Source organism: Ranitomeya variabilis, chromosome 2 (genome assembly GCF_051348905.1).
Source record: "Ranitomeya variabilis isolate aRanVar5 chromosome 2, aRanVar5.hap1, whole genome shotgun sequence".
Lineage (NCBI taxonomy): Eukaryota > Metazoa > Chordata > Amphibia > Anura > Dendrobatidae > Ranitomeya > Ranitomeya variabilis.
Window position 1 is genome coordinate 184,292,072 of NC_135233.1, and position 24,705 is coordinate 184,316,776.

General features: G+C 45.8%; 1 protein-coding gene across 4 annotated transcripts in view; it reads right to left on the reverse strand.

The window, feature by feature from the left end:
• TMEM181 (transmembrane protein 181) overlaps window positions 1-24,705 on the reverse strand; it is a 260,203-nt gene that overhangs the window by 114,343 nt on the left and 121,155 nt on the right. The window lies entirely within an intron of this gene.

Below are 24,705 nucleotides of genomic sequence, written 5' to 3' on the forward strand. Positions count from 1 at the left end.
TTAGAGAGTTATATCACATAATATAGTTAATAAACAACATTTCCCACATGTCTGCTTTACATCAGCACAATTTTGGAAACATAATTTTTTTTTGTTAGGGAGTTATAAGGGTTAAAAGTTGACCAGCGATTTCTCATTTTTGCAACAAAATTTGTAAAACCATTTTTTTTTACGGACCACCTCACACTTGAAGTGACTTTGAGGGGTCTATATGACAGAAAATGTCCAAAAGTGACACCATTCTAAAAACTGCACCCCTCAAGGTACTCTAAACCACATTCAAAAAGTTTATTAACCCTTCAGGTGCTTCACAGGAATTTTTGGAATGTTTAAAAAAAATTGAACATTTAACTTTTTTTTCACAAAATTTTTACTTCAGATCCAATTTGTTTTATTTTACCAAGGGTAACAGGAGAAATTGGACCAAAAAAGTTGTTGTACAATTTGTCCTGAGTACGCCGATACCCCACATGTTGGGGTAAACCATTGATTGGGCACATGGCAGAGCTCGGAAGGGAAGGAGCGCCATTTGACTTTTCAATGCAAAATTGGCTGGAATTGAGATCGGAACCCATGTCGTGTTTGGAGAGCCCCTGACGTGCCTAAACAGTGGAAACCCCCACAAGTGACACCATTTTGGAAAGAAGACCCCCTAAGGAACTAATCTAGATGTGTGGTGAGCACTTTTAACCCCCAGTTGTTTCACTAAAGTTTAGAATGTAGCGCTGTGAAAATCAAAAAATCATTTTTTCTTTCCACAAAATGATGTTTTAGCCCGCAATTTTTTTTCCCCCAAGGGTAACAGGAGAAATTGGACCACAAAAGTTATTGTCCAATTTGTCCTGAGTACGCTGATACCCCATACATTGGGGGGAACCACTGTTTGGGCGCACGGCAGAGCTCGGAAGGGAAGGAGCGCCGTTTGAAATGCAGACTTAGATGGATTGGTCTGCAGGTGTCATGTTGCATTTGCAGAGCCCCTGATGTACCTAAACAGTAGAAACCCCCCACAAGTGACCCCATATTGGAAACTAGACCCCCCACGGAACTTATCTAGATGTGTTGTGAGAACTTTGAACCAACAAGTGTTTCACTACAGTTTATCACGCAGAGCAGTGAAAATAAAAAATATTTTTTTTTCCACAAAAATTATATTTTAGCCCCCACATTTTTATTTTCCCAAGGGTAACAGGAGAAATTGGACAACAAAAGTTGTTGTCCAATTTGTCCTGAGTACGCTGATACTTCATATATGGGGATAAACCACTGTTTGGGCGCACGGCAGAGCTCGGAAGGTAAGGAGCGCCGTTTGAAATGCAGACTTAGATGGATTGGTCTGCAGGTGTCATGTTGCATTTGCAGAGCCCCTGATGTACCTAAACAGTAGAAACCCCCCACAAGTGACCCCATATTGGAAACTAGACCCCCCACGGAACTTATCTAGATGTGTTGTGAGAACTTTGAACCCCCAAGTGCTTCACTACAGTTTATAACGCAGAGCCGCGAAAATAAAAAATATATTTTTTTCCACGAAAATTATATTTTAGCCCCCATGTTTTTATTTTCCCAAGGGTAAGGCTGGTTTCACACTTGCGTTTTTTTTAAAAACGCATGTGTGAAAAAACGCATGTAATCGCGGTAAAACGCATGCGTTTTTTTAGATGCATGCGTTTTTATAGAAAAACACAAGAAAACAAGAAAAAACCAAAAAACCCTACCCCTAACCTGAAATACGTGGCACTGAAATACGTGGCACTGAAATACGTTTATATACGTATATACGTATATAAGTGCCACGATATTTCAGTGGCCACGTATATAAGTGCCACGTATTTCATGTACATGCCACGATATTTAAGTGCCACGTATTTAAGTGCCACGTATTTAAGTGCCACGTATTTAAGTGCCACATATTTAAGTGCCACATATTTCACGTAAATGCCACGATATTTCAGTGCCACGTATTTCACTGAAATACCGTGGCACTTAAATACGTGGCACTGAAATATCGTGGCACTGAAATACGTGGCACTGAAATACGTGGCACTGAAATACGTGGCACTGAAATACGTGGCACTGAAATACGTGGCACTGAAATACGTGGCACTGAAATACGTGGCACTGAAATACGTGGCACTATGACTGTCAGAAAATGTTCATTAAACGGTTAGGGATGAGTTTAGGGGTAGGGTTAGGATCCCTTTATCACCTTGATGGTGGTGGGTGACTTTTCAGTGTGTGTTCTGTTTTTTTCTATAAAAACGCATGCGTTTTTAACGCAAACAAACGCGTTGAGATCGGACGCCATGTCGCGTTTGGAGAGCCCCTGATGTGCCTAAACAGTGAAAACTCCCCAATTCTAACTGAAACCCTAACCCCAACCCTAACCCTAGTCCTAACCCTAGCGCTACTTTCACACTAGCGTTTTTTTGCATACGTCGCAATGCGTCGTTTTGGCGAAAAAACGCATCCTGCAAAGTCATCTGCAGGATGCGTTTTTTCCCCATAGACTAACATTAGCGACGTATTGACACACGTCGCAAGCGTCGTGCGACGGTTGCGTCGTGTTGTGGCGGACCGCCGGCAGCAAAAAACGTTACATGTAACTTTTTTTGTGCTGACGGTCCACCATTTCCGACCGCGCATGCGCGGCTGGAACTCCGCCCCCACCTCCCCGCACCTCACAATGGGGCAGCGGATGCGTGGAAAAACAGCATCCGCTGCCCCCGTTGTGCGGCGCTTGCACAGTATGCGTCGGTATGTCGGGCCAACGCAGCGCGACGGCCCCGTACCGACGCTAGTGTGAAAGTAGCCTAACGGGAAAATGGAAATAAATATATTTTTTAAAATTTTATTATTTTTCCTAACTAAGGGGGTGATGAAGGGGGATTTGATTTACTTTTATAGCGTTTTTTGGGCGGATTTTTATGATTGGCAGCCGTCACACACTAAAAGACGCTTTTTATTGCAAACAATAGTTTTTGCATCACCACATTTTGAGAGCTATAATTTTTCCATATTTTGGTCCACAGAGTCATGTGAGATCTTGTTTTTTGCGGGACGAGTTGACGTTTTTGCTGGTACCATTTTCGGGTACATGACATTTTTTGATCGCTTTTTATTCCGATTTTTGGGAGGCGGAATGAACAAAAACCAGCAATTCCTGAAATTCTTTTAGGGGGTGCGTTTATACCGTTCCGCGTTTGGTAAAAAGGATAAAGCAGTTTTATTCTTCGGGTCAGTACGATTACAGCGATAACTCATTTATATAATTTTTTTATGTTTTGGCGCTTTTACACAATAAAAAATATTTTATATAAAAAATAATTGTTTTTGCATCGCTTTATTCTGAGAGCTATAACTTTTTTATTTTTCTGCTGATGATGCTGTATGGCGGCTTTTTTTTTGCGGGACAAGATGACGTTTTCAGCGGTACCATGGTTATTTATATCCGTCTTTTTGATCGCGTGTTATTCCACTTTTTGTTTGGCGGTATGAGAATAAAGCGTTGTTTTTTGCCTCGTTTTTTTTTTTTTTTTTTTTTACGGTGTTCACTGAAGGGGTTAACTAGTGATATAGTTTTATAGGTGGGGTTGTTACGGACGCGGCGATACTAAATATGTGTACTTTTATTGTGTGGTGTTTTTTTTATTTAGATAAAGAAATGTATTTATGGGAATATATTTATTTATTTTTTTCTTTATTTAGGAATTTTTTTTTTTTTTTTACACATGTGGAAACATTTTTTTTTTACTTTTTTACTTTGTCCCAGGAGGGGACATCACAGATCGGTGATCAGACCGTGTGCATAGCACTCGGTCTGATCACCAATGTGACAGGCACGTTCCACAGGCTTGCCGGCGCCTGCTATGAGGATTCTCAGCAGACGCCGGCAAGCAGTGTCATCTTATGACCCGGAAGGAGTCCCGCGGCCATCTTGGATCCGGGGACTCCTTCCAGGTCACCGGAGCAGCGCGATCTCATCGCGCTGCTCCGGTGGGAGAGCGCAGGGAGCCCCCGTCCCTGCGCGATCCCCCTCTATGCCGCTGTCACTATTGACAGCGGCATCAGAGGGGTTAAATGCCCGCGATCGGCGACAGCGCCGATCGTGGGCATTGCTGCGGGGTGTCAGCTGTCATATACAGCTGACACCCGCACCCGATCACCGCGGCGCTCAGCGTGAGACCGCGGTGATCGGGGCGCCGTACTAGTACTGCGGCTGGCACTAATGCAGTGCCGGCAGCGCCGTACTAGTACGGCGCATGGCACGAAGGGGTTAAAGATTTTTCTGTATTTTCATTACTATGAAAATTTTAAATTCACACTGAAGGCATCAAAACTATGAATTAACACATGTGGAATGATATACTTATCAAAACACATGTGTTAATTCATAGTTTTGATGCCTTCAGTGTGAATTTACAATTTTCAGAGTCATGAAAATACAGAAAAATCTTTAAATGAGAAGGTGTGTCCAAACTTTTGGTCTATACTGTATGTATATGTGTGTGTGTGTATATATATATATATATATATATATATATATATATATATATATATATATATATATAGATATATATATATATATACATACACACACACACACACTGGCCACTTTATTAGGTACACCTGTCCAACTACTTGTTAACACTTAATTTCTAATCAGCCAATCACATGGCGGCAACTCAGTGCATTTAGGCATGTAGACATGGTCAAGACAATCTCCTGCAGTTCAAACCGAGCATCAGTATGGGGAAGAAAGGTGATTTAAGTGCCTTTGAACGTGGCATGGTTGTTGGTGCCAGAAGGGCTGGTCTGAGTATTGCAGAAACTGCTGATCTACTGGGATTTTCACGCACAACCATCTCTAGGGTTTACAGAGAATGGCCCGAAAAAGAAAAAAAATCCAGTGAGCGGCAGTTCTGTGGGCGGAAATGCCTTGTTGATGCCAGAGGTCAGAGGAGAATGGGCAGACTGGTTCGAGCTGATAGAAAGGCAACAGTGACTCAAATCGCCACCCGTTACAACCAAGGTAGGCCTAAGAGCATCTCTGAACGCACAGTGCGTCGAACTTTGAGGCAGATGGGCTACAGCAGCAGAAGACCACACCGGGTACCACTCCTTTCAGCTAAAAACAGGTAACTGAGGCTACAATTTGCACAAGCTCATCGAAATTGGACAGTAGAAGATTGGAAAAACGTTGCTTGGTCTGATGAGTCTCGATTTCTGCTGCGACATTCGGATGGTAGGGTCAGAATTTGGCGTAAACAACATGAAAGCATGGATCCATCCTGCCTTGTATGGAGCATCTTTGGGATGTGCAGCCGACAAATCTGCGGCAACTGTGTGATGCCATCATGTCAATATGGACCAAAATCTCTGAGGAATGCTTCCAGCACCTTGTTGAATCTATGCCACGAAGAATTGAGGCAGTTCTGAAGGCAAAAGGGGTCCAACCCCCAACCCGTTATTAGCATGGTGTACCTAATAAAGTGGCCGGTGAGTGTATGTATATATATATATATATATATATATATATATATATATATATATATATATATATATATATATATATATATATATATATATATATATATATATATATATATATATATTGTAGCATGGATAAAGGGTGTCTAATCGACGGGAGGTATGTATCACAGAGAAGGCTTGTCGCTGTGATGTGACCCGGAGTGTTTCTGTAATGCTCATAAAGTAATAAGGAATTGTGTAGTATATTTGGGTCCGGGTTACGGGTAGCTATGAGAGATGGGAGGGTCTGGCTACCCATATACCTCACCCCTGGGTAAGGGGCATAACCATGCCTGTCTATGTTTGTGTCAGGACCTGTGATGATGTCACAACCACATGTCTAATCATGTGTTGGGTTCTGGGTGTGGTTTCAGGCTACTTAACCCCTTAGTGACCGAGCCAATTTTTACAATTCTGACCACTGTCACTTTAAGAGGTTATAACTCTGGAACGCTTTATCGGATCCCACTGATTCTGAGATTGTTTTTTCGTGACATATTGTACTTAATGTTACCACTAACTTGTCTTCGATATTACTTGCGATTATTTATGAAAAAAATGGAAATATGGCAAAAAAAAATTAAAATTTTGCAATTTTCAAACTTTGTATTTTTATGCCCTTAAATCAGAGAGATATGTCACAAAAAAATAGTTAATAAATAACATTTCCCACATGTCTACTTTACATTAGCACAATTTTGGAAACAATTTTTTTTTTTGTTAGGGAGTTATAAGGGTTAAAAGTTGACCAGCAATTTCTCATTTTTTACAACACCATTTTTTTTTTAGGGACCACATCTCATTTGAAGTCATTTTGAGGGGTCTAAATGATAGAAAATAACCAAGTGTGACACCATTCTAAAAACTGCACCCCTCAAGCTGCTCAAAACCACATTCAAGAAGTTTATTAACCCTTTACGTACTTCACAGGAACTGAAACAATGTGGAAGAAAAAAATGAACATTTAACTTTTTTTTGCAAACATTTTACTTCAGAACCATTTTTTTTAATTTTCACAAGTGTAAAAACAGAAATTTAACCACAAATTTTGTTGTGCAATTTTTCCTGAGTACGCCGATACCCCATATGTGGAGGTAAACCACTGTTTGGACGCACCGCAGAGCTTGGAAGAGAAGGAGCACCGTTTGACTGTTTCAATGCAGAATTGGCTGGAATTGAGATCAGACGCCATGTCGCGTTTCGGGAGCCCCTAATGTGCCTAAACAATGGAAACCCCCCACAAGTGATACCATTTTGGAAACTAGACCCCTTAAGGAACTTATCTAGATGTGTGGTGAGCACTTTGAACCCCCAAGTGCTTCACAGAAGTTTATAACGTAGAGCCGTGAAAATAAAAAATCGCATTTGTTTTCACAAAAATGATTTTTTCGCCCACAAATTCTTATTTTCACAAGGGTAACAGGAGAAATTAGACCACAACAGTTGTTGTGCAATTTCTCCTGAGTACGTCAATACCCCATATGTGGGGGTAAACCACTGTTTGGGCGCACCGCAGAGCTTGGAAGTGAAGGAGCACCGTTTGACTTTTTCAATGCAGAATTGGCTGGAATTGAGATCGGATGCCATGTCGCGTTTAGAGAGCCCCTGATGTGCCTAAACAGTGGAAACCACCCACAAGTGATACCATTTTGGAAACTAGACCCCTTAAGGAACTTATCTAGATATTCGGTGAGCACTTTGAACCCCCAAGTGCTTCACAGAAGTTTATAACGTAAAGCCGTGAAAATAAAAAAATCGCATTTTTTCTACAAAAATGATCTTTTTGCCCCCAAATTTTTATTTTCACAAGGGTAACAGGAGAAATTAGACAACAAAAGTTGTTGTGCAATTTCTCCTGAGTACGTCAATACCCCATATGTGGGGGTAAACCACTGTTTGGGTGCATGGCTGAGCTCGGAAGCAAAGGAGCGCCATTTGACTTTTCAATGCAAAATTGACTGGAATTGAGATCGGACGCCATGTCGCGTTTGGAGAGCCCCTGATGTGCCTAAACAGTAGAAACCCCCCAAAAGTGACCCCATTTTGGAAACTAGACCCCCCATGGAACTTAACTAGATGTGTAGTGAGAACTTTGAATGCCCAAGTGCATCACAGAAGTTTATAATGCAGAGTAGTGAAAATAAAAAAAATATTTTTTTTTCCCACAAAAAAGATTTTTAGCCCCCAAGTTTTTATTTTCACAAGGGTAACAGGAGAAATTGGACCCCAAAAGTTGTTGTCCAATTTATCCCGAGTACGCTGATGCCCCATATGTGGGGGTAAACCACTGTTTGGGCGCACGGCAGAGCTCAGAAGGGAGGGAGCACCATTTGACTTTTTTAGCGCAAAATTGGCTGTCGTGTTTGGAGACCTTCCTGATGTACCTAAACAGTGGAAACCCCCAAATTATAACTCCAACCCTAACTCCAACACACCCCTAACCCTAATCTTAACCCGATCCATAATCCTAATCACAACCCTAACGATAATCACAACCCTAACCCCAAAACAGCCCTAATCTCAACCCTAACCATAACCCTAATCAAAACCCTAAATCCAACACACCCCTAACCCTAATCCCAAACGTAACCCTAATCCCAACCCTAATCCAAACCCTAATCCCAACTCTAACCCTAACTTTAGCCCCAACCCTAACCCTAACTTTAGCCCCAACCCTAACCATAACTTTAGCCCCGTCGTCACAAAAAAAGTTCAATGTAACCTTTTTTTTGTACGTCGCGTCCGCCATTTCCGCGCATGCGTGGCCGTAACTCTGCCCCCTCCTCCCCAGGACATAGACTGGGCAGCGGATGCGTTGAAAAACTGCATCCGCTGCCCACGTTGTGCACAATTTTCACAACGTGCGTCGGTACGTCGGGCCGACGCATTGCGACCGCCCCGTACTGACGCAAGTGTGATAGAAGCCTAAGGCTACTTTCACACTAGCGTCGTACTCGGCCCATCGCAGTGTGCCGGGCCGACGTACCGACGCTAGCGTTGCAAGCGCCGCACAACGGGTGCAGCGGATGCTGTTTTTTCAACGCATCCGCTGCCCCATTGTAAGGGGAGGCGGGGGCGGAGTTCCGGCCGCGCACGCGCAGTTGGAAATGGCGGACACGTCGCACAAAAAAGTTACATGTAGCTTTTTTTGTGCCGACGGTCCGCCAAAGCACGACGCATCCGTCGCACGACGGATGCAACATGTGGCAATCCGTCGCAATGCGTCGCTAATGCAAGCCAATGGAGAAAAAACGCATCCTGCAAGCACTTTTGCAGGATGCGTTTTTTCTCCGACGCATTGCGACGGAAGCCAAAAAACGCTAGTGTGAAAGTAGCCTAACCCTAACCCTAGCCCTAAATTTAGCCCCAACCCTAACCCTAGCCCTAACCCTAACTCTAGCCCTAACCCTAGCCCTAACCCTAACTCTAACCCTAACTCTAACCCTAACCCTAATTTTAGCCCCAACTCGTCTTCTCCTGCCGGCCGGCAGATGGCAGCAGATGGCGGGCGCACTGCGCATGCGCCCGCCATAAGGAAAAAGCCGACTGGCAGGAGAAGACAGAAGAGGACCCAGGGACACCGGGTGAGTATGTTAGGGTCCCCGAATCCCCCTATTTCTCTGTCCTCTGATGTGTGATCACATCAGAGGACAGAGAAATACAGATCGCTTTTTTTTTTTTTGCGGTCGCCGGTAAACTGTTAATTACCGGCGATCGCAAAACAGGGGTCGGTGCAAACCGACCCCGATCATGTTCTTTGGGGGTCTCGGCTACCCCCGGCAGCCGAGACCCCAAAGATCTTCCGGGTGCCGGGCGTACTGCGCGTGCGCCCGCCATTTTTTCCCGGAAAAAAGATGGCGGCGCCCATGGGGACCCACGAGGAGCACCGAGGGAGATAGGTGAGTATTGGGGGGCTACCGGAGGCCATCGGGGACCCTATTTCTCTGTCCTCCGATGTGCGATCACATCGGAGGACAGAGAAATTAAACGGCACATCGCGTTTTTTTTTTTTTTTGTTGCGACCGCCGGTAAACGGTTAATTACCGGCGATCGCAACTCGGGGGTCGGTAAAAAACCCCCGAATCATGTTCTCTGGGGTCTCGGCTACCCTCGGCAACCGAGACCCCAGAGAAAATCCGACTCTGGGGGGCGCTATTCACTTTTTCCACAGCGCCGTTAATTAACGGCGCTGTGGTTTAAGTACCCTTAGCGGCCGCCGTTAAAAGGCGTATCGGCGGTCCTTAAGGGGTTAATGGAGGTGTGTTTGGCACATGGGAGTGAGTGTGGGAGTCTGTCATGGTGGACAGATTTCCATGTGTCCAGGGCGGACACTACAGACAGGAGTCTGTGTGTGTGCAGGGGCAAGCCTCCACAGTGTGTTAAGGCTTCAGGACTGAGCCTGAAGGAACGGACATTTGTTTCCCTATGCCTGAGCCAAAGGCTATTTGTAAGACTGTTTACCTTTGTTTTGCTGACTTAAATGGTTTATGGAGTGAATAAACCCACAAGAACGCTGAAGAGAATGTGCCTCCTGTTTCCTCCTATGCATCTGAGCGAGTGAACCCCTACAAATTGGTGTTTGGATTGCGGGCAAAGATCCAAGGAGCACATGTTGCAGCACTGGCTGGTCTGAGCCAGAAGATTGGACGGTCTTGAAAAACCGTGAGTAAAAACTGACCGGGGTCAGTGACAACTGCAGTTTGTGGATACCTCTGAGGAGAAGACGGATCCGGGAACCTGTGTGGCCGCCACCAACAGGTAACGGTCTGGAAACCGGGGTCAGTGAAAAACTGTTTGGGCTGTAAATCCGGGTGTGAAACAGACCGAAGTCTGTGTGCTGTACTGACCGGGGTCAGTGAAAGACTGTTTTTTTTCTATAAAGCACATGTGCAGGTGTTTGCTGTGGCTCGGCGGGGCCACGAAGACTGAAGGCGTCTAGCTGTAACTCGGCGGGGTTACGAAGGTTGCTGTGGATCGGCGGGTCCACGAAGTCTGCGGTGGTTACGTGCAGTGCAGTTGCAGCAAGAGGTTCTGCAGCAGCCGGAGCTGCAGTTGCAGCAAAGAAAAAAAAAAAAAAAAAAGACATTGCTGGTTTAGAGTGTGCAGACTCTTAAAGGGCCAGAGTCACATTGGTGTGCTCTGCGAACTGGGGCCTGAGAGTACTGTGGGAAGTCCACGGGGTATACCCCAGAGTGGGGTGGTGTCCCAAAAGGGGGTGGGGTCCCAAAAAAAAGAGCGGTGACCCAAATAATTATGGTTGGCCAAAAAGGGCCGAGCATCCCAAAAAAGGGTAGTTGCCCAAAAGGGGGTGGAGTCCCTAAAGGGGGTGGTGGCCCTAAAGGAGAAAATAGCCCACAAGGGGGTGGTGGTCCTAAAAGGGGTGGAGTCCAAAAAGGGGATGGTGACCCAAAAAGGGGTGGAGCTTTCAAAAGGGGAACAGCAATGTTTGTGTTTTGTGTATTCCGAGTGCGGCATAGACTTCCCGTTTGATGACAGGCTGCAGGTGTGTACTGTTATGTTACACCGTGAAGGAGTATCTGGACTGCTGGACTCAAAGAGTCCGGTGACTCTGACGGGAACTCCTCTCGTTCTCTGTCTAACCGAGAAAAAGGTCAATGTTCGCTGCATTCATGGGGTCACTGTTGACTATATCGTGGACAGAGTGATCATTGATAGGTCCAAAAATGTAAAGTGCCAAGATGGCGGTATAACACCAGACTTGTTCTACCCATTTGAGAGGGGGCCAGGACTTTGTGATCTTTGAAGACATATGGGAAATTGACGCAGTGTGGGGTTGTTCAGAGGAGAGACGGAATGGTCATATTGAAGCCCCACTACAGCAGCAGGCTGCGGGTATTCCTGGTAATGGGATGTGTAAAGAGAAAGTAGCGCCACCTAATGTCAATAGTCCAGAGTTACGGGTGACTCGAAGAAAGTGTGGGTCTGACACCTGTTTAAGTGGGGACTTGCTGTTCCAGGATGACAGGGTGAGAGGGGGTGACTCCTATCCCGACTGTGACTTGAGCGCAAAGGGAAAAGAGTGCAGTAAGGAAGAGCCCAGTAAAAATCGCATATCTTCATCTCGTCGCGGGGAATGCAAAAAGGCGGGACAGGTTACACCCCCTGAGAAGAAAGATGATGAGGAAGAGACAGGGTCAGGTACAGATCAGGTTACTGTCCTTGATGAGGAGGTCACTTTATCTCTGACAAACCCTAGCACTGAGATAGTTAGTGACGGCCTGGGGTTAGAACAGACCTGTAGTAGACCCACATCTGCAATGCCTGGAAAGAGTGAAGTGGATCAGTATGAAGAAGTACCTGATGCTGAAGAAATGGAGAACTCTGAGGTTACCAAGAGTCCAGAGGTACCAAAGAGTAAACAGACAGAGAGCCCAGGAGAGACCATAGAGCTGGATGCAGAAACGGGTGGAACTCTGAAGAGGCAGAGTCTGGGTGGGCAAGAGACCCCATCTGAAAGTTTAATTAAAGAACTGGTGGTGCGACATGTGCTAGCCAAAAGAGAGCAGGACCATAACATAGAGCTGCTTAGAGAAACAGTCGAACGAGAAAGGGTCCTGAGGCAAGCAACTGAGCACAAAGTGGGTGACCTAGTGAAGGAAGTCTCTGAACTCAGAGGTCACCTATCAGCGTGTCAGGCCATGAATAGGGCCATATTGAAAGATATGGATGTGCTCAGAATGGCTCAAGAAAAACATCAGCAGGAGCTTCTCCAGAGAGAGGAGGAACGTCGCTGCCTGGCAGAGGAGTTGCCAATGCCCATTTTGGCGAAGGCTCAAGCGGAAGAAAAGACTGAGGAAGAGTTCGTGCTAAAAGCGGAACAAGAGAGTCACCCGGTCGTGACAGACGTCTTGGTGGAAAGGTTAGAGGCAAAAAGGGAGCCGTCTGTCTTTGAAGAGGGTGAGACCCTGCTCTTCAAGACCGTGATTGATGTACCTGAAGAGGTGCAAGAAGCCTGTACCGGTGAAGGTGTGCATGAGGCATTTAGAAAGGCAGCAGAGGCGTGTAGTGTGCACTGGGCGCCTGAGACTCATCAACTGGTCATACTTTCGTCTAGAGAAGTCACAGTGAAGCGAGTGGCTGTCCTGAGAGAGATGCATCTACAATGCCTCCGCACAAAACAAATGATCACGTTGAAGAATGAGGAAGCCGCTCGACGTCTGGAGCTAGCGAGAGAAGCTCAAAATCGGCTTGGCTTGGTGGAAGACATCATTCTGGTACCCAGAAATTTGGTGGGAAAAGTCATCGGGAGGCTTGGCCGAGTGATGCAGGAGATTGTGAATAGGTCCGGTGTGAAGAGACTGAGGGTTCTGGGTGATGACGAGGCCCAGGTCGTGGGTGAAGATAAGATGGTTCCGTTCCTTGTTGTCGGATCCATGGAGAGTCTTGAAAATATCCGGCTCCTGGGGTATCGCATGAGTTACCTAATAGAAGTTGAGCAGCTAAGACGTGAGAGGGAGCAGGTCAATATAGAGCTGCGGGAATTGGCAAACAGATTGCCACCACCTTCAACTTGCGGTATAGAGAGACGAAGAGGTTCTCTAAAGATTCTAAGTCCCCAAGCTAACAGAGGATATAGAGAAGATACATGGAAGAACTGCTCTTCAGGCAATAAAGACCATGGGAGAAGGTGGCCTGATGAAACAGGTAGAAGCAGTGGTGCCTCAGTTAGCTCAGGGTTGTGACCTCAGCAGGAGATCCTGTAGCAGACGAGGTGACAAGGGTTCAATAACAGGCCCTGACTTAGACAGACGGTTTGACTGTCAGGGACGACTGAGAGGGGTCTCTAGTCGGTTAAGGACAAGTGCCAAGCCCCACGGCTTTAGGCAGAAGGGGGAGGTATGTAGCATGGATAAAGGGTGTCTAATCGACGGGAGGTATGTATCACAGAGAAGGCTTGTCGCTGTGATGTGACCCGGAGTGTTTCTGTAATGCTCATAAAGTAATAAGGAATTGTGTAGTATATTTGGGTCCGGGTTACGGGTAGCTATGAGAGATGGGAGGGTCTGGCTACCCATATACCTCACCCCTGGGTAAGGGGCATAACCATGCCTGTCTATGTTTGTGTCAGGACCTGTGATGATGTCACAACCACATGTCTAATCATGTGTTGGGTTCTGGGTGTGGTTTCAGGCTACTTAATGGAGGTGTGTTTGGCACATGGGAGTGAGTGTGGGAGTCTGTCATGGTGGACAGATTTCCATGTGTCCAGGGCGGACACTACAGACAGGAGTCTGTGTGTGTGCAGGGGCAAGCCTCCACAGTGTGTTAAGGCTTCAGGACTGAGCCTGAAGGAACGGACATTTGTTTCCCTATGCCTGAGCCAAAGGCTATTTGTAAGACTGTTTACCTTTGTTTTGCTGACTTAAATGGTTTATGGAGTGAATAAACCCACAAGAACGCTGAAGAGAATGCGCCTCCTGTTTCCTCCTATACATCTGAGCGAGTGAACCCCTACAAAATATATATATATATATATATATATATATATATATATATATATATATATATATATATATATATATATATATATATACACACACACACACATACATAAACATACATACATACATACACACCGTATTTTCCGGTGTATAAGACGACTGGGCGTATAAGACGACCCCCCAACTTTTCCAGTTAAAATATAAAATCTTCTTAAAAGTCGGGGGTCTTCTTATATGCCATGTGTCGTCTTATAGGGCCGGTGAATAATGTGCCTTTTGGGGGGGAGTGGTCCCGATGACGAAGAGAGGGGGCGTCTCACAGGAAAGTGTGAGTGGAGTATCCCCTATTACCTCATTGTAGCAGCATGGGGTCTCTGTGCTGGGGAGCGGCGGCGGCTGCTCCTCTTTGTGCCGCGTGGGTGCTGTGCTGTGGGGCGGCGTATCTTCGTGCAGCGTCGGGCCTCTGTGCTGTGGGGCGGCGTATCTTAGTGCAGAGTCAGGGCTCCTCCGGCATCTTTTCAAAGCCCGGAGGCACAGGCAGCTCCATTGCTGCGATGTGGTGGCCTCCGGGAAAATGGCAGCTGGGGACGGCGCATGCTCAGATTCAGATCTCATCTCCCGAGATCTGAATATGAGCATGTGCCGCCCCCAGCGGCCATTTTCCCGGAGGCCACCGCATCGCAGCAATGGAGCTGCCGGTGCCTCCGGGCTTTGAGGAGATGCCGGAGGAGCCCCGAATCTGCACTAACATACGCCGCCGCCCCACAGCACAGAGCCCTGACGCTGCATAAAGAGGAGGAGCCGCCGCCGCTCACCAGCACAGAAACCCCACGCCGCCACAATGAGGTAATAGAGGGATACTCCACTCACACTTTCCTGTGAGACGCCCCCTCTCCGTCATCGGGACCACTCCCCCCCACCCACCATATACACATTGGTCTGCACCCGGCGTATAAGACGACCCCTGACTTTTAAGAAGATTTTCAGGGGTTAAAAAGTCGTCTTATACGCCGGAAAATACGGTATGATATATATATATATATATATATATATATATATATATATATATATATATATATATATATATATATATATATATATATATATATATATATATATATACACACACAAAGAGGCCACTGCAAAATGTTCAGTTTGTTTGATTTTTCTCTTTATAGGTATATTTTTTAGTAAAATGTAAATTGTTCTTTTAGTCTATAAACTTCTGACAACATGTCTCCGAATTTCCAAGCAATAATTTTTTTTTTTTTTTTTTTTTTATGAAAAGGAGAAGTGGTAAAGATTAAAAAAACTGCTTTCAGACCTCAAATAATGCAAAGAAAAAAAGTTCATAATTAAGAAACAACAATACTAATGTTTTACCTCAGGAAGAGTTCAGAATTCAATATTTTGTGGAATAACCATGATTTTTAATCACAGCTTTCATGCGTCTTGGCATGCTTTCCACCAGTCTTTCACTCTGCTTCTGTCGCAAAAATGTAAGGTGAAACCAACACCAAAGCACAGATTGAAAGAAAGAAAAATTTTCCAGACGTAGATCCGTATAGAACTAATTTTTATTTATATCATCTGATAATGCGGCAAAATACAATAAAAAGGTTAATAACACCACAATGTGCACACAATAAATATTTATCATATCTATATATATAATTGTCTAAGGGTTTTTCTGTCTGTCCTGGAAATCCCACGTCTCTAATTGGTCGAGGCCGCCAGGCCTCGAACCAATCAGTGACGGGCACAGTATCGACGTAGATGTCATAATGGAAATCCCGCGTCTCTGATTGGTCGAGGCTGCCAGGCCTCGACCAATCAGCGACGGGCACAGTATCGACGTAGATGTCATAATGGTTGCCATGGCGACGATGATGTCATAAAGGTTGCCTCGACCAATCAGCGACGGGCACAGTCTGCCGCGAATTCTGGAATCATCATTGTCCATATACTACGGGGACATGCATATTCTAGAATACCCGATGCGTTAGAATCGGGCCACAATCTAGTTATAAATAAATAGATAAAATCCCCTCATTAGCTGATAAAAAAATGGGATAAAATTATACTGAGCACATAAAAAAGTGAGATTGAATAAGTATAAAAATGCTTATAATTATATAAGTGCACCACGTGCAAGTATAAATAAAAAAAGGGGGAAAGACCCAAAATAATCAGTATCCAAATTAAGAAAGTGCAATGTGATTCAAGACCATTGCAAGTCTCACATGCGGCACTGGAACAACTGCTCCAACAAAAGAATTCCAGTAAACTTTATATCACAGCACATGTAATACGCAAAATACCTTGAGGGGACTCCAAATCTGTGTGCGCACGTGTTGCCCGACGCGCGTTTCGGTTAAACTTCCTTCATCAGGGGGAGTAAAGGTAAAATGAAAAGCGCCCTATATTTATACTTCCTATCGTTGGTGATATAGCGCAATCCGGGAATATTCTGCGCATGAGCCGCCAGGAGGTCGCAGGAATCCCAGCGCGCCGCGTCACGTGACCAGACGCATAGCATTATGGGTCCGACGTTACCAAGGCCACAGCGACGCGGCGAACCAGGGCACAAGGACACAGGCCGCGTACGCGCACTACCAGGAGCGCGATATCATTCTATCCAGCTAATGGGAGCAAAGCAGAAGAACACTGCATAGAATAACCATATTGGCGGCCGGGTAAATAGATCACAAGCCATAACGACATACATAAATCCATATTATATCCCATTAGACACAGATACAAAACAGAAACAGAACAAAAGACCACGTATATTTGATAATGAAAGAAAAAAAAAAAAAAGGGGGAATTAAATGATACCAAAGAAAAGAGTATAAATATTTACGAATTTATATTATATATATATATATATATATATATATATATATATATATATATATATATATATATATATATATATATATACACATACACATACATATACATATATATACATACACACACACAGTACAGACCAAAAATTTGGACACACCCTCATTTAAAGATTTTTCTGTATTTTCATGACTATGAAAATTGTAAATTCACACTGAAGGCATCAAAACTATAAATTAACACATGTGGAATTATATACTTAACAAAAAAGTGTGAAACAACTGAAAATATGTCTTATATTCTAAGTTCTTCCAAGTAGCCACCTTTCGCTTTGATGACTGCTTTGCACACTCTTGGCATTCTCTTGATGAGCTTCAAGAGGTAGTCACTGGGAATGGTTTTCAATTCACAGGTGTGACCTGTCAAGTTTAATAAGTGGGATTTCTTGCCTTATAAATGGGGTTGGGACCATCGGCTGTGTTGTGCAGAAGTCTGGTGGATACACAGCTGATAGTCCTACTGAATAGACTGTTAGAATTTGTATTATGGCAAGAAAAAAGCAGCTAAGAAAAACAACTTGCCATCATTAGGCCACGTTCACACTTTGCGGGTTCCTCTGCGGGTTAATCCCGCAGCGGAATTGATAAATCTGCAGGGCAAACCCGCTGCGGTTATCCCTGCAGATTTATCGCGGTTTGTTCTGCGGTTTCCGCTGCGGGATTACTCCTGTACTATTGATGCTGCATATGTAGCAATATGCAGCATCAATAGTAATGTAAAAAATAATAAAAATTGGCCTTATACTCACCCTCTGACATCGCGATCTCCTCGGCACTGCACCCGGCTGTGCCGACAAGGACCTTAGTGACGTCACGGTCATGTGACCGCGGCGTCATCACGGTCATGTGACCGCGACGTCACCACAGGTCCCGCTCGGCACAGCAAACCGAAGACCGGACGCCGCGGGCAGCGCTGAGAGGTGAGTATAGCTTCATTTTTTATTTTAATTATTTTTTTTACACCAAAATATGGTTCCCAGGGCCTGGAGGAGAGTCTCCTCTCCTCCACCCCGGGTACCATCGGCACATTATCCGCTTAACTTCCCGCAACGTGGGCACAGCCCCGTGCGGGAAGTGAGCGGATCAATGCATTTCTATGGGTGCAGAATCGCTGCGATTCTGCACCAAGAAATGACATGCTCCTTTTTTTCCGCAGAAAAGCCGCGCGGCTTTTTCCGCGGAAATCCGCAGCGTGGGCACAGCGGGTTTTGTTTTCCATAGGGTAGCATTGTACTTTACCCTGCATGGAAAACTGCTGCGGATCCGCAGTGTCAAATCCGCTGCGGATCCGCGGCAAAACCCGCAAAGTGTGAACATAGCCTTACTTTAAGAAATGAAGGTCAGTCAGTCCGAAAAATTGGGAAAACTTTTAAAGTGTCCACAAGTGCAGTGGCAAACACCATCAAGCGCTACAAAGAAACTGGCTCACATGAGGACCGCCTCAGGAAAGGAAGGCCAAGAGTCACCTCTGCTTCTGAGGATAAGTTTATCTGAGTCACCAGCCTCAGAAATCGCAGGTTAACAGCAGCTCAGATTAGAGACCAGGTCAATGCCACACAGAGTTCTAGCAGCAGACACATCTCTACAACAACTTAAGAGGAGACTTTGTGCAGCAGGCCTTCATGGTAAAATAGCTTCTAGGAAACCACTGCTAAGAACAGGCAACAAGCAGAAGAGACTTGTTTGGGCTAAAAAACACAAGGAATGGACATTAGACAAGTGGAAATCTGTGCTTTGGTCTGATGAGTCCAAATTTGAGATCTTTGGTTCCAACCACCATGTCTTTGAGCGAAGCAGACAAGGTGAACGTATGGACTGTACATGCCTGGTTCCCACCGTGAAGCATGGAGGAGGTGTGATGGTGTGGGGGGGGGTGCTTGGCTGGTGACACTGTTGGGGATTTATTCAAAATTTAAGGCATACTGAACCAGCATGGCTACCACAGCATCTTGAAGCGGCATGCTATTCCATCCGGTTTGCGTTTAGTTGGACCATCATTTATTTTTCAACAGGACAATGACCCCAAACATACCTCCAGGCTGTGTAAGGGCTATTTGACCAAGAAGGAGAGTGATGGGGTGCTACGCCAGATGACCTGGCCTCCAGTCACCAGACCTGAACCCAATCGAGATGGTTTGGAGTGAGCTGGACCGCAGAGTGAAGGCAAAATGGCCAACAAGTGCTAAGCATCTTTGGGAACTCCTTCAAGATTGTTGGAAGACCATTTCCGGTGACTCATCAAGAGAATGCCAAGAGTGTGCAAAGCCGTCATCAAAGCAAAAGGTGGCTACTTTGAAGAACCTAGAATATAAGACATAATTTCAGTTGTTTCACACGTTTTTGTTAAGTATATAATTCCACATGTGTTAATTCATAGTTTTGATGCCTTCAGTGTGAATTTACAATTTTCATAGTCATGAAAATACAGAAAAATCTTTAAATGAGAAGGTGTGTCCAAACTTTTGGTCTGTCCTGTGTGTGTGTATATATATATATATATATATATATATATATATATATATATATATATATATATATATATATATATATATATATATATATATATATATATACACACACACACATATATTGCAGCGTTTCACCCACTACGTGTCTTGCGGGACACTCGCTTGGCAGCAGAATAATCATTGACAGGCACGGTTTTTCAGATAAACAGTCCATGTGGTTTATTATACTCTCAGCATAAACCACTGTAGGCCATGTTACGTATCACAGACCTCACATAGTCCTTTACTTCATCATATATAGCTTTACAAATCATTAATTATTCAAGCCTGTATCTCTCCAGTCACCGGGTGACTGCACAGTTCAGCAACTGTTTTATGTTAGCGCACACAGTTCTTTTCCCCAAACCAGGGGTTACCTCTCAGGAGCTCCTGCTCCACAGGTTGACTCCACGTCAGTCCCAGGTCATCAACACGTACTGTCCAGGTCGACGGTCTCACAGTGCTTCCAGGACGTCTCCACTCCCAGGAGCCTCCAACACTGACCGTCCAGGTCCACGGTCTCTAGGTGTTTCCAGGACGTCTCCACTCCCAGGAGACTCCAACACTGACCATCCAGGACCTACAGCAAACAGGCCACTCAGTGCCAAAGCCCAACTATGTGCTGTTCAGGAATTCCCAGGATTTCCAACACAGGCTTCCAGGACCTTGCACTTGGACCATTCAGATCTAAACACAGGAACCATGTGACCCACACCCTGGTCACATTACATACCAGTAACCACTCCCCTGGGTGGGAGTGTAGGTGTGTGTGGCTAGCTTGACCCTCCCATCTCTCATAACTAGCCCTGACAGTCTCCCATTAGAACTACACAATTACTTGTGGGACTACAGGTCCCAGAACACAACACAACTTCAGACTGACAGCGCAGTGTCCTCTGCGACACACGTACCGGCCGTCTACAATTATGCCGGACTTTGTATCATCACAATTATGCCTCCAAGTGCATCTTGAAGTGCACACGCAGCGCCCCCTGGCTGTAACATTGGTCACTGCACCACATACCTCCCCCCTTTCTTCAACCCTATTGGGGTGGACACATGACATAAACCCGGAGTTCCGATACCGGGAACCCATGTCACATTTGATAGGCCTCCCCCGCCCCCAGCGGTCAGTTTGTTGGCCTTGGGTTTTAACCCTTGAGTCACCATCCGTGTCACCAGACCCTTTTTGGTTAACTCACATTACACATGTACCCCTTCACGTGACCTTTCTTTCCTTAGTCGGCTTCCCAGATTGACACGGTCATAAGTCCCACTTACAATTTAGCCGACTGTCTGGTCTGACCCTTCGCTACTACGTCTGCTAGCAGGTCTCCCACCTCGGCCACTCAGCCCTGAGCTAACAGAGGAGTCACTTCTTTGGACTCTTCTATTCTTTAGGGTATCTTTTCGTACCTCCATACCCTGGGTTGGAAAAGGTCGCCATCTTATATTCTGCAGCTGTTTATTAATTTTCAGACGGTCTAGTCTTAGCTGCTCTATCTCCTTCAGATATGTCACCCGGTATTCAAGAAGCATTCGAATGTTTCTGAGGCTATTTACTGAGCCAATTACAAGAAATGGAACCATCCCATCTTCACCAGCTACCTGGACTTCACCAACATCTGGAATCCTCACTCTTGCCACACCGGATCTATTCACCAGGTCCTGCATTACTTTTCCAAATGTACCAATGACTTTCCCCACCAGATTTCTGGGTACTCTAACAACGTCTTCCACAAAGCCCAGCCGACTTTGCGCTTTCCTGGCATGCTCCAAACGTCGAGCTGTTTCCTTGTTCCTCAACAGGATCATCTGTTTTGTGCAAAGACATTGTAGGTGCATATCCTTCAGGATAGCCACCCGCTTTACAGTGACTTCCTTAGCGGACAGTATGACCAACTGTTTCGTCTCTGGTGCCCAGTTCATACTATGCGCTTCGACCCCCTTCTTAAAGGCCTCATGCGCACCTTCACCAGTGCAGGCTTCTTGCACATCTTCGGGTACATCTATCACACACTTGAAGAGCGGGGGTCTCACTCTTTTCATGGACGGACGGCTCCTGTTTTGCCATGGACCTTTCCATTAAGACATCTGCCATGACCAGGTGACTGTCTTGTATTGCTTTTAGTGCCAATTCTTCCTCTACTTTACACTCTTCCATATCCCTAGCCAGGCTAGGCATTGGCAACTTCACCTCGTTACCACTTTGGCACCAGTGCTGTGAGTCTGTGACCAGCATCTCCTTCTCTTGCAGAAGACCATTTAATGCTTCCCTGAGCACATCAACATCTTCCCATAAGGCTTTATTCACATTGTGCCATGTTGACAGGTGATGATTGAGCTCAGAGAGACTTCATTCTCCAGTTCATCTACTCTGTGCTCAGCTGCTTGTCTCAGATGCCTTAACTCGGCCTGTAAATCTGTTACCTTTTGCTTCTCATGAGACAACTCATTAGCGAGATCCTGGACCTCCTCTTTATCAACCTTCTCACCGGGTGCAATTTGTTCAGCCCCTTTTCCTCTTTTACGTCTCCGGCGACAGGAGGAAGACTTGCCACTTGTACTTGAGTCAGCTATACTGCACTCTTTCCCGCTGGCATCCTCATCTGAATGGGAGTCACCACCAACCGGTTGGTTATCCTGGAACCAGCAGTCGCCACTTACACAGGTCATATTTTCTGGTATGGCTGCCCCCGCCAACCTGACGTCACCTTGTGGAGCACTGTCGTTCCCCTGTGTCAGTGTTTCTGTAAGCACACCATTGTACTCAGTCCTAGCGGTTGCTACTGACAATGACACGTCATAGTCACCCCCGGAGTCTGTGTCACACCTCACAGTATGGTGAACCCTCAAGTTCCTTTCTAACAAGGTGTCAGTTTCACAGGTTTTATTTACTACATCACTGTCAGTAATTTTGGGGTACACGTCAGGTGACATCATGTCGGTCAGTTGGGCAGACGAACCCTTCATACTGGTCACCCCGATCTCTGACCCGTCAATTTTGGGATGTATTCCTGTCTTAATGTATGCCCCTGCAACAGTAATGAGACTTCCATCCTCGTGCTGCAGAGGAACGCCCTCCTCCCACAAGTCTGAGAATAATTTACAGTCCCGGCCTACTATCACCGGACAAGGTAGGTTAGGAACTATGGCAGCCTCCAGACTTGTATGGCTCCTGACCGTCTCGAGTTGCACCAAGGCCACTGAAAATAAACCTTTGTGTCCCCATGGATGCATGTGACCTGAATCTTCCTTTCAGACATTACAAATTAATCTTCTACAGCCCTTACCAGGGTCACCGGGCTCCCCGAATCAATCAAACCAAAAACATCCTCTACATTTGCGTTCAACTCTAGAACACACCCATGCAGCTTTTTACCAGGAGGGTAGTTCACATGGCAAATTGGACACACATAGTACCATTGTCTCCGGTAACAGTCCGTTTGTGCCACCCCTTTAGTTTCATGAGGCTCCGCCCCCTTTTGGGCCTCTCCCCTTTAGGGTCACAACCCCCTTTAGGGCACCTACTCCCTTTTAGGATACCACCCCCTTTTGGGACTCCACCCCTTTTTAACAACCATACCTGTTTAGGTTACCGCCCCCTTTTTGGGACACCACCCTATTAGGGACACCACCCCTTCCCTGGGGCACACCCCGCGGACTCCCAACAGTACTTTCAGGCCCCAGTTCGCACAGTACACCAATGTGACTCTGGCCTTGCACTGGCCCTTTAAGAGCCTGCACGCTCTGGACCCGCAATGTCTTTTTTTTTTCCTTCTCTTTGCTGCAACTGCAGCTACACTTCACAAGGCTCTGCACCGCAGACTTCTTGGACCCGCCGATCCACAGCAAGACGCTTGTCACCTTCGTGACCCCGCCGAGCCACGGCAAGATGCTTGTCAACTTCGTGGACCCGCCGATCCAAAGCAACTTGCTTTTAGAAAAAAAAACAGTGTCTCTCACTGACCCCGGTCAGCATAGCACAGACTCCTGTCTGTTACACACTCGGCTTTACAGCCTAAACACATTTTCTCACTGATCCCGATCAGCATAACACACGGTTGTCAGACCGTCGACTCCTGGCTCAGCCAGCACTGTAGATGTGCTTCTTGGACCGTTTGCCCGCATTATCCACCAATTGTAGCGTTTCACCCACTACGTGTCTTGGGGGACACTCGCTTGGCAGCAGAATAATCATAGACGGGCACGGTTTTTCTGATAAACAGTCCATGTGGTTTATTATACTCTCAGCATAAACAACTGTAGGCCCTGTTACGTATCACAGACCTCACATAGTCCTTTACTTCATCATATATAGCTTTACAAATCATTCATTATTCAAGCCTGTATCTCTCCAGTCACCGGGTGACTGCACAGTTCAGCAACTGTTTTATGTTAGCGCACACAGTTCATTTCCCCATACCAGGGGTTACCTCTCAGAAGCTCCTGCTCCACAGGTTGACTCCACGTCAGTCCCAGGTCATCAACACGTACTGTCCAGGTCGACGGTCTCACAGTGCTTCCAGGATGTCTCCACTCCCAGGAGCCTCCAACACTGACCGTCCAGGTCCACGGTCTCTAGGTGCTTCCAGGACGTCTCCACTCCCAGGAGACTCCAACACTGACCATCCAGGACCTACAGCACACAGGCCACTCAGTGCCAAAGCCCAACCATGTGCTATTCAGGAATTCCCAGGATTTCCAACACAGGCTTCCAGGGCCTTGTACTTGGACCATTCAGATCCAAACACAGGAACCATGTGACCCACACCCTGGTCACATTACATACCCGCAACCACTCCCCTGGGTGGGAGTGTAGGTGTGTGTGGCTAGTTTGACCCTCCCATCTCTCATAACAAGCCCTGCCAGTCTCCCATTAGAACTACACAATTACTTGTGGGACTACAGGTCCCAGAACACAACACAACTTCAGACTGACAGCGCAGAGTGTCTTCCTCTGTGACACATGTACCCGCCATCTACAATTATGCCGGACTTTGTATCATCACAATTATGCCTCCAAGTGCATCTTGAAGTGCACACGTAGCGCCCCCTGGCTGTAACATTGGTCACTGCACCACAATATATGCAAACTGCATCACATAGATAAAAACGAACACAGCAGCACATGTACATGAATCGGCCATGTGAAAACACAAATATACATTTCTCAAAAAAAAATTTTCATAAAACTTACAGTTAAAGATGAAATGGAGATTCTTAGAGCATACATTTTTGTTTCCTCTATTTATATGGATGTGGCAGCATCCAGACTTATCTTGCACTCCTCCC